Raw genomic sequence first — 10,393 nt, forward strand, 5'->3', positions numbered from 1 at the left:
CCAAGGTGATGCTTTCTCCCCTAAGGCTGTGGTCTTCTGGGGCTGTGCTGCTGGTGAAACTTGGTCTTTGGTTTGTCACATGTTAAGGCTCAGAGTGGCGTCTCCTGGCTTCTCTATTCTCTTCTGGGCTTCCTTCTTCCATGGCTTTTTCTTCCTCTGTCTGGATTTCATCCTGCCTATAAGGACTCTAGTAATGGGATTAAGACCTGTCCTCATTGAGGTGGGATGCATCTTCTTAACTGAAGTAACCTCATCAAAAATTCCGTCTTACAATGGGTTCAAACACACAGGTATGGATTAAATTTAAGATCATGTTTTTTGGGGGGGACATACAGCTTCAAACCACTGCAAGTAGTAAGAAATTATACACTTGAACCTGAATATATTAGGTGCAGGTGATGTGGCCTGGCCCTTCTCTTGACTACTCATGGTGAGTGATATTAGAAATGCTTTCACAATCTCCCCTACAGAAGGCAGCAGTCATAGTCCTAGTATTATAATATTATATGAAGAAGCTACTCTTCCCATTTTATAGCATCCACCTTTACTAAAACCATGAAATACCAAGTTAGAAAAAAATAGATAATGATATATTTTGCATATATTTGCTGCTTTACTTTTTAAAACACCAATGCAAATTTCATGATGCTAAATACAGAATTTAGATTGACTTTTAAAATTCTCATAAAACTAGTAATGAACTGCCCTTCTGGCTGGAAGTCTGTTTGGGTTTCTCCTCCTTCTAATCCCTCCTTATTTATTATGCCTCTTACTCCACATGGGGTCTATACTTTTTATTTAAATTGGGCAAACTTGCACAGACACATCTGCCCTAGAGAAGTTTGAGTCTTTTAACATTCTACTCACCACTAATGTTTCTTTTTCATTTGGGCTTTTAATTTGGATGAATTCCAAATTACCATTTATTCTGATAGAAACACTAATAATTATACACAGCATGTTCATAAAGACTGGAAACATCATTCAGAGCATCCTCTGTGTGGTATTCTAATACCTAGTAGCTTTAAAATAGCATTAAGGCACTTTTCTTCCATACCTATTAGCCAATCAAACATTAGCTATTAAAACGTTTGCTCTTCAGTGTTTTTCTATTGTTGTATACACTTGGAGGTTATATTCAAGGACTTTATGGATAGTTCTTAATCCTTCAGATGGATCTTAAATTTGACCAAGTAGGAAAGTTTAGGCAATCATAGTGATTTCCCACTGAGGCGTAAAACAATTCACTAGAGTTGAGATAAAGATAGAGGGTAAAAATAAATAAACTGTATTTTTTTCATTCTGAGACTCCTTGGAGTTTAAGTTGGATCCTAGTCTTTGGTTTCCTTGTTTATATTACTATAAAATATTGCATGAATGCATTCAATTCTTCTGTCCTTGTAGACTCAGCCTGTACTATATGATTTTGTAGTTTTCTTGTCAATATGTAAATAAAGTATTTTCATTGCCTCTTGATTCTGAATTTGGTATATTACATGCTTTGGCCAATGGGAAATCAGCGGATGTGATGCAAGCAGAGATTTGAAAAAGTAATTCTGTGGTTTGGCTTATTCTTTTTTTTTCTTTTTTTTTGCATGGGCAGGCACCAGGAATTGAACCCGGGTCTCTAGCACAACAGGTGAGAACTCTACCTGCTGAGGTTGGGCTTATTCTCCTGTGCTTCAGGCCATTGTCGTGAAAATTACTAGCCTTCAGGTTTCTGGATGATGATGAGAGATATGAAGCATAGCCAGGTCAACCCAGCCAAGACCAGTCTTAAGTAGTATACCTTCAGATGACCTTCAGACACATGAGAGAGCACATAGGCTTTCATAGACACATGAGAAATAAATGTTTATTGTTGTATGCCACTGAGGTTTGTGGTTGTTTGTTACACAGGTGTTTATACAGTGTTCTAGTTTGCTAGCTGCTGGAATGCAACACACCAGAGACAGATTGGCTTTCAATAAAAGGGGATTTATTTTGTTGATGTGTAGCTCTTCAGAGGAAAGGCAGCTAACTTTCAACTGAGGTTCTTTCTTACTTGGGAAGGCACAGGGTGATCTCTGCTGGCCTTCTCTCCAGGCCTCTGGGTTCCAGCAACTTTCTCTGGAATGATTTCTTTCTGCATCTCCAAAGGCCTGGGCTGAGCTGCAAGTGCTGAGATGAGGTATGCTAAACTGCTTGGGCTGTGCTACATTGAGCTCTCTCATTTAAGCATCAGCCAATTAAATCAAACATCATTCATTGCAGCAGGCATGCCTCCTAGCTGACTGCAGATGTAATCAGCAACAGATGAGTCACATGCCATTGGCTCATGTCCACAGCAATAGAACTAGACACCTTCACCTAGCCAAGTTGACACCTGAATCTAACTACCACACACAGTAAAACCTAACTGATACCATCACCAACTAGATGAAAAGATTTTGGGACAGGTCTTTGTTTTATTCAGTTTTTATCCCTGATGTCTAGCCCTAAATAGGTGCTTATTTAATGTTTATTGTATTGCTTCATAAATAAAGGAGTCAACAAAAATATTTTTTCCTCAATTCTTTTTTGTTATCCTGAGAGCTCATGATTATAACCATAAATAAGTGCCTCAACATCTACTAGCTGAACTAACCTGTAAGACGCATCCTAGAGAAGCTAGCTCATCTTTTCTTTTTCCAGGCTCTCCAGGGATAATTTTCATGATCCTATCCCAATTTCCTGTCTTAGTTGGTGTTTATTCACTCTTAACAGTAAGAACTTCTGTTGATAAGGATATATAGCCATTAAAGAATGATCTACAGACTAATAAATGATCACTGAATGGAAATTTTTTTTTTACATCCCAGCTAAACATGAGCAGTTGTGTTCTATCTCAGGCTAGTTCTAGAGCAAATGACTGAGAAGTTTGTGTTACCTTTTGATCTTTTATTTCCTACTTTTTTGTCTCTATAAAACCCTGTTTTTAAAATGGATCTAAAAGGGACCTAAGCAAAGAATTATACATAGTAGTGTCTCTCATGAGGAGATTTGCATATTAGCATTCATTCATTTTTATGCACTCATTTAATTATGCTGTGTGGCCTCTCTGTCCAGCCCTGTGAGAAGTGTAAGGGATTCCCTGGTGACCGAGACAAACACAGTTTCTTCCTCCACAAAGTTCATGATTTGGAAGTGGGGGAAGGTGGGGGAGTCAGACACTGAGTAAGTATAGCAGTGTTTGAAAAGGTGAGATAAAGGGTTCAGTGGAATACATAATAGGGGTTGCTAATCTAGTCTATAGAGTCAAGGATTTTCCCTGGGGAAATTATGTTTAAACCTGAAGGAGAAGTTGGAGTTGGTCTAGAAAGCTGGGAAAAACCTTTCCTGGAAGATGAACTGTATATATGAAGGTCCTGAGCAGAGGCAGACTGTGTTGGTTAGATTCAGTTGTCAACTTGGCCAGGTGAGCATACCTAGTCTTGTTGCTGCGGACATAAGCCAACTGTACGTGAACCTCATCTGTTGCCAATTACATCTGCAGTCAGCTAGAAGGAGTTTCTGCTGCAATGAGTGACGTTTGACTTAATTGGCTGGTGCTTAAATGAGAGATCGCAACATAGCACAGCTAAGCAGCTCGGCATTCCTCATCTCAGCACTAGCAGCTCAGCCCAGGCCTTTGGAGATGCAGAAAGAAGTCACTCCTTGGAAAGTTGTTGGAACCCAGGGGCCTGGAAGGAAGACCAGCAGAGACCATCTTGTGCCTTCCACGTAAGAAAGAACCTCAGTGGAAAGTTAGCTGCCTTTCCTCTGAAGAACCAACAAAATAAATCCCCTTTTATTAAAAGCCAATCCGTCTCTGGTGTGTTGCATTCTGGCAGCTAGCAAACTAGAACACAGACCATAATTTGTTCCAGGATCCAGAGGAAATGCACACTGGCTGGAGTGAAAGGAAATGATACTTTGAATAGTTTACAAAGTTTTAGAATAGTGTTTGTCAAAACAGAGTCTTGGAATAGTGTCTGGATCACAAGGATGCTTGTTAAAGAAGCAGATTCCTGAGCTTCCCCCAATATTACATAATCAGAATCTCCAATTAGAGCCTCTGATCTGAGATTTTAACAGTCTCATCAGGAAATTCTTATGCACTCTGAATTTGGAGCACCACTGGACTAAATGAATAATGAGCCCAAGGTAGAAGAATGCCACATATAAATATCATGGGAGTCATACATGTGGGTAGAATACACAGTAATCCTAAAGAACTTCTGTTGATAAGGATATATTCTGTTGATATGGATATATCCTTATCCATATCCAATCCATGAGTAGGTTTAGAGGTTGTGAAAAATTCCGTTTCAAAAATAATAAACTCAATGTGGAAATTTAAAACAATTTTTAAAACAAATTTAGCTGTAGTTTACATACCACAATAACTCTTGGAAAGTCTTCTGGAATACAACAAATACTCTGCTGATAGACTTCATCCTGACCAACTTGCTGGATTTGAGGGATCTCTCTAGGCCCTCTCCCCATCTGCCCAAATGCTTGTGAAGTAGGCTCTGCTTAAGGAGAAACACGCATCTCTGTTGCTACCTACTGAGTTTTATTTTTACCATGAATCAGTTGTGTTTATTCTCTAACCTATTTACGCCATTTGCTCCAAATTTTGTGATTGTAGAACTTAATTAAATGTTAAATTCAACCAATGAAATATGATGTAAAAGACTTTTTATTTCTATGAAAACCAAGCTTAATGCTTTGGAAAGGTGAAAATTGCTTTTTTCAAGGTGAGGAAAAAGAGAAGAGAAAAATCAGATGAATTTTTTTTTGAATGGCTTCATCTATGCCTTTAATATCTTATTGCAACATGTACAATGCAAAATAAAATAGCTGGCACTTGTGAAATAATCATAATGGGTTTGTTTGTGCAAAAAGCCAACTGAGATGTTCAGCGACCTCATACCAAAGAAACGACATTGGCCTTACATTTGAAGTTTGGTAAATGAAAGCAAGATGTTTTTAAGTTAAATTAAAATGTTAAATACATGTGCGTCATTTTTTTTAAAGATTTCCATCTTTAATTCATTTTTTAATTAAACAAGCAATTATGAATCCAGACATCATCAGGTAAGAAAACTTTTACTCTGCAAGGAATATGGGGACTAGTGTTCTAACATCACAGTAGGTAGTAAATGTAGGGTGAGTATATAACCACCTCCAGCCTTCTGAGAATAGCACTGAAATAATATAATGAAAGTCTTTAGAGTGTGGAAATTATACCCTATAAATGAAATATATTGTTGTAATTTTTGGTGACAATAGAAAGAGCATTATAAAGCAAGAATCTTTCTTTTTCTGAAAAATGTATTGTTTGCCCCGTTGGTTTATTTATCCTACAAAATAAACAGAGCAGCACACTTATTTCTGCCTGGAGAAACCTAAAGATTATGGATGCTTTTGAGAAGGGGTTTTCTTTTCCCATTTTTTTTTTCACTGTCTCTGGTACTAACAGTTGGTGTAGCAAGAACAGGGAACTTCCAAAAACTTCTATTACCTCTACACTTATCATCCTGGAGACCCTAATTGAGACAGGAAGTTTCCTTTCCTGACTCAGCAGCCCCTCTCTCACAGGAAGATGCAGCCTTCTAAGAAAGGGATATCAACTAGAGGTGCTTGGAATTCAGGAACACTCTCATGAGGAGCAAAATTTTCTGGTTCATGGCTGGAGGGTAACACATAAAAGGCTGACATCATCATCCAGCAGGAATAATATTTCTGGATTCACCTTTTCCAGAAAGTGCAGTGAATTAAACCTGACTAAGGTATTTGTGAAATTAGATTTTGCTCCTAAGATGTGAGTGAGAGGGGCTCCCAGAATCTGGATTTTACATTCTAGGATTAAATTACTTCCAGTAGTGTACATTTCCTAACTGCCCCTTTTCTCATTTATTTGGAAAGAATGTATGCAATAAAAATTACCTCCAGTATCCTTAGAAATGGAGCCTGTGAACAAATAATCAAGAGTTGCTCTAGCCATTTTATTTTTTTGTGTGTGGTTGGTTTGCAGTCATTTTTTTTTTACCTTTTTATACATTTATTGTTCCCCCGAGGAGGGTGCACTGTTCCTGGAAGTACTGCAATACCAGGTCGATGCATGGAGTGGACGGAGCAAGCTCCTATTCCATCTCCTAATTCCAAAAATCCATTTAATATATTGTCCTCGGATAGAGGACGTATCAGATATTAAAATGATAAGAACAGATACTACACTTGATCTTAGCCAAAAGGCCGAGAAGCAATTGTTTTGCAGTCATTTTTGTATCGCTCTGTGATCATTTCTACCACCTACTCCAGAGTCTCTTATTACTAGGGTCTGTATTCTTAATTAATACCATTAAAGTAATATATTTATTGATACTTCTAGATGGCAGATTGCTATATGCTAGGATAATGTGTGTGCACATCTGATTTTTTCTACATGCCCCACAGTAAGCAAATTTGTGGGCATTGTATTCAGCAAATATTTGCAATGCTACATTTAAGGTTGCTGTGCACATTTTGTTTAGCATTACAAATTGGCTGTCTAACAGAATTAGGTACAGAAAATACATATCAGATCCATGATGTTTTGTGAATAATTGACTAGCCACACAGCTGCATAAGATTTCAGATGAGATTTCCTACTTTGGGGGGGGAATATGCAATGTTAAAAGAATTATAGGAAAAAAATTCCAGAAATTCCTTGTCATCTTTACATCAACATTTTCTGCATAACTTATCATGTAGCCAAAAGGTTCCAAAATCCCTTGCTGTTTTGTGATATTTACCACTGTTCTGAAAAAATGGAATTTTATCATTTATTCACATAGTAATTATTATGCTTTAAGCAAAATTGGCTTACTGCTCTAGCTGTACCCCCTCAAAGCCTCTTGTCCTTTTCCCTTGAAGTATTTGTCATAATTAAAATGATATAATAACTCATGGAATGACAGTAGATTATAAACTGCATGCAGTTAAGGGTCTTGGCAGAAGTATAACTTCTACTGTGTCCCAGCAAATAGCATGTGATCAATGTGTCTTTTTTTAATGAATGAACAGAAAGAATGGGAACCGTAGGCTTTCTTTCCCCTTTCTTCCCTTTGCCTTCCTAGGGCTTTTGTGTATAGTGGAGGCCCCAGGAGGAGGCAGAGGGGACCAGGTTGTGAGCGCCTCTCAAAGCTCTGCCCTGTCCGTACTCAACCCCCCCCCCCCCCACCACCACCATTTGGCTCTGGGCTTCAGATATCCAGCCACCACGGACATAGGCAGATGGGGATATAATTATTCTGAGAATGGCAAAAGTGTGAGGGTCAGGCCCCAGGAAAAAATGCAGCCTCACACCACTATTCATGCAGCACACACAGAACCTGTAGTAAAGAAAATATGCAATGGAAAACGATTTTATTTCAAGTATTTCCTTAACCTTTCGAAGTTGGCCTCACAGAGAACTGTGGGCACTCTCTACAATGGTCTTTAGTGTCACTGTGAGAGACAGAGCATGGGGTGGTGGGAATGCAAATCTAGCAAAGTTTTGTACTCTAGTGTTGTCTTATTCTGTATATTAACATAAATAACTCACCATACATGGTATAGCTACCAAAAAATAAACATACAATGCACACATACACACGTGCACACACACATACTCTATATGAAGCCTTCTGGTTGGGGGAAGTGGGGTGGGCTGGTGGGAATTCAGGGCATCAGGGACTTCAGCAAATGTGATGAAAATGATTAAAAATGAGCATTGACCACTATATGAGGAAATTCATGTAAAAACAATAGGTCATCATCATCATTATAATTCATAAATATTAGTGAACATAATAATTAAATCTGATGATGGAATGTAGACTCAAAACGATCTGCTAATTCAAAAGACAAGATAACTCCTAGTAGGATGTAAATACTAAACTTAAATCATAAAGGAAATTCCATGTTATACTCTAATTTGGTGATTCAAACATTCTAACAAAAAAATCTGTAGGAGTCGGAGAAGAATAAGAAGGTAGATGTGGTCAATTATAATTTTAAAGTCAATCAATCAGCAAATATCTGGGTCCTTATTGTCTCCTATTAGATTATTGCAATAAACTCCTGAAATGCCTTACCCATTTTTCATCTCTCCCACCTGTCCATCAGTCTCCTTTCTGGTTCTGCCTCTAAGTAACTCTGTCCTTTTCACAAAATGCATGTCATGGAAGGACCAGCTTGAAGGCCAGCTGTCTTCTTTAAGGTGTTGTCTGATAACTCAAATAGAAGAAATGTCTCCCTCCTCTAAATTGCCATAAAACTCTACCAGCATCTATCTTTTGATGCTTGGAACTTTCTACCTTGTATTGTAATAACAACTAATGCACATTTATAAAACTTACCTACTAGTCCATAAACTTTCAAGAATAAAATTTCTCTTTGACTTTTCCCTGTGTACTCATCAGAGCTTATTAAAATACCCAGCCCAGCAGGTGTTTATTTGATAAATCATATGATTTTAAAGAAAAGTTTTTATACCTGCAATTCAGAGAGAATCATATTTCTCTTCCTCCTCCAAATCCCCTTCTCAGTTTTTGTAAACTTGGCTCTTCGACTTTCCTCAGGGGGAATAAGTTTCTGGACAAAGCATTCCATGATCCCCGTGTTCAAAGCTGTCTCTTCTCTGACACAAACTCACACATTTAACATTTTAAATGTTTGAATTACCACGTCAGAGATTCTGATATTCGTCATGTGCTAACTCACATTGTAAGTCATCATCTTTATGTTTCTCCACTCCACCCCATTCATATTGTAAACTCACCAAGGGCAGGGATCACATTTTATACATTTAGCACTTACTGTACACGTAGGAGTTATTGCCAGCTCCAGAACTGTGCTATTTCTTCTATTCAGTCTTACTGTCTCCTTGCTAGTTCAGGAAGAAGATTGTCAAGCTTGAGCCTTACGGGCTATTCTCCAGCTGTTATCTCTGTGAGAAGCACTCTTTCCCCAAATCTTCTCACCTTCTTTAAGACTGTTCAAATCTCACATTCTCCCTGGAGTTTACCCCAACAGGCACTCAATACTAAACCTTGCTCTCAAATCCACCTTCTTAGCATTTCAAAATCCCTTTACCTTGCTCTACTTTCTTTTCCATAACAGTTATAAGTTTTTAATTACTATATAATTTCCTTATTTTTTATGTTTATTATTTATTCAATGCCACCCACACTAGAATATAAGTTTATTATAGCAAGAGTTTTTGGCTGCTTTGTGCCTGAGTTATTTAAGCATCTAGAATAGTACCTGGCACATAGTAGGTTCTCAATACGTATTTGTTGAATGTGATCAAATAGATGATCAGCAAAAGTCAACTTCAGATGGTTCTGAGTGAAAGGTTGAATCTTTTGGTAGGCACTTCCAGGAACTGACTTCTTGGCAATGAAGAAATAGAAAGACACACAAGTTTCCAGCACAACTGTGCAGCAAAGTTCAGATTGACTGGATTATTTATATCAGCGTATTCTTCATGATCTCCATTTCACCTTATCTCAGGCATTCTTCCTTTAGGAGCCACATGCCAAGTGAGAGTGGTCTCTATTTTGAAATGCTCAGTCATTTCAATGTAGATCATTTATGCTTTCCCCTCACAACTAGGCGATTTTTCTTTGGCTCTGCTAAGCAAATAAGTGCAGTATGGTACTTCCTTCAGAATTCTCCTTATTCATGTGATAATTTCCTAAATAAACATTAATTACCTTGAATTAAGATGGGGAACTTACTCTCCACTCATTTATCATTAATAAGCATATAATATTTCTCCTAATCGTGAAGATGTTGGTTATACAACTGTTTTGAGTTGTAATCAAAGCAACAGTATTTATTCATATGAATGTTTATCTTAGAACACCGATCTGTGTTTCTCCTTCCTCTGTTGGAACTCTTATCCTGTGCAGTCTTCCCTCCCTCCCCCCCCCCCTTTTCTTCCTTCCTTCATTATTCTCCCCATTAGCATCTGTTTGAGTTTCCTAGGCTACTTGAAGCAATACCACGAAATGGGGTGGCTTTAAACAATGGGAATTTAGTAGCTTACATTTTGGGGTTGTGAGATGTCCAAATCAAGGCTTTTTTCCCTAAAACAGTCTGCTGGCAATCCTTGGCTCCTCTACCACATGGCAGCATCTGCTGATCTCTCCCTCCTCTTCTGGGTTGCATAGCTTTCAGCTTCTTGCTTCCATGGCTTTCTCTCCCTCTCTCTCGGTAGTCCTTATGTTTTTAAAGGCCTTCAGTAATAGAAGTCCCATCCTGAATGAGGTGGGCCACACCTTCACTGAAATCGCTCAACAAAAGATCGTAATTATAATAGGTTTATAACCACAGGAATGGATTAGATTTAAGAACATCC

General features: G+C 38.1%; 1 non-coding gene across 1 annotated transcript; it reads right to left on the reverse strand.

Moving 5' to 3' along the window:
• Positions 1-6,082: 6,082 nt before the first annotated feature.
• On the reverse strand, positions 6,083-6,273 carry LOC143678602 (U2 spliceosomal RNA). Its single transcript, XR_013173381.1, has one exon. It is a non-coding gene; the product is annotated as a U2 spliceosomal RNA (small nuclear RNA).
• Between the last annotated feature and the right edge of the window lie 4,120 nt (positions 6,274-10,393).

Source organism: Tamandua tetradactyla, chromosome 3, assembly GCF_023851605.1.
Source record: "Tamandua tetradactyla isolate mTamTet1 chromosome 3, mTamTet1.pri, whole genome shotgun sequence".
Lineage (NCBI taxonomy): Eukaryota > Metazoa > Chordata > Mammalia > Pilosa > Myrmecophagidae > Tamandua > Tamandua tetradactyla.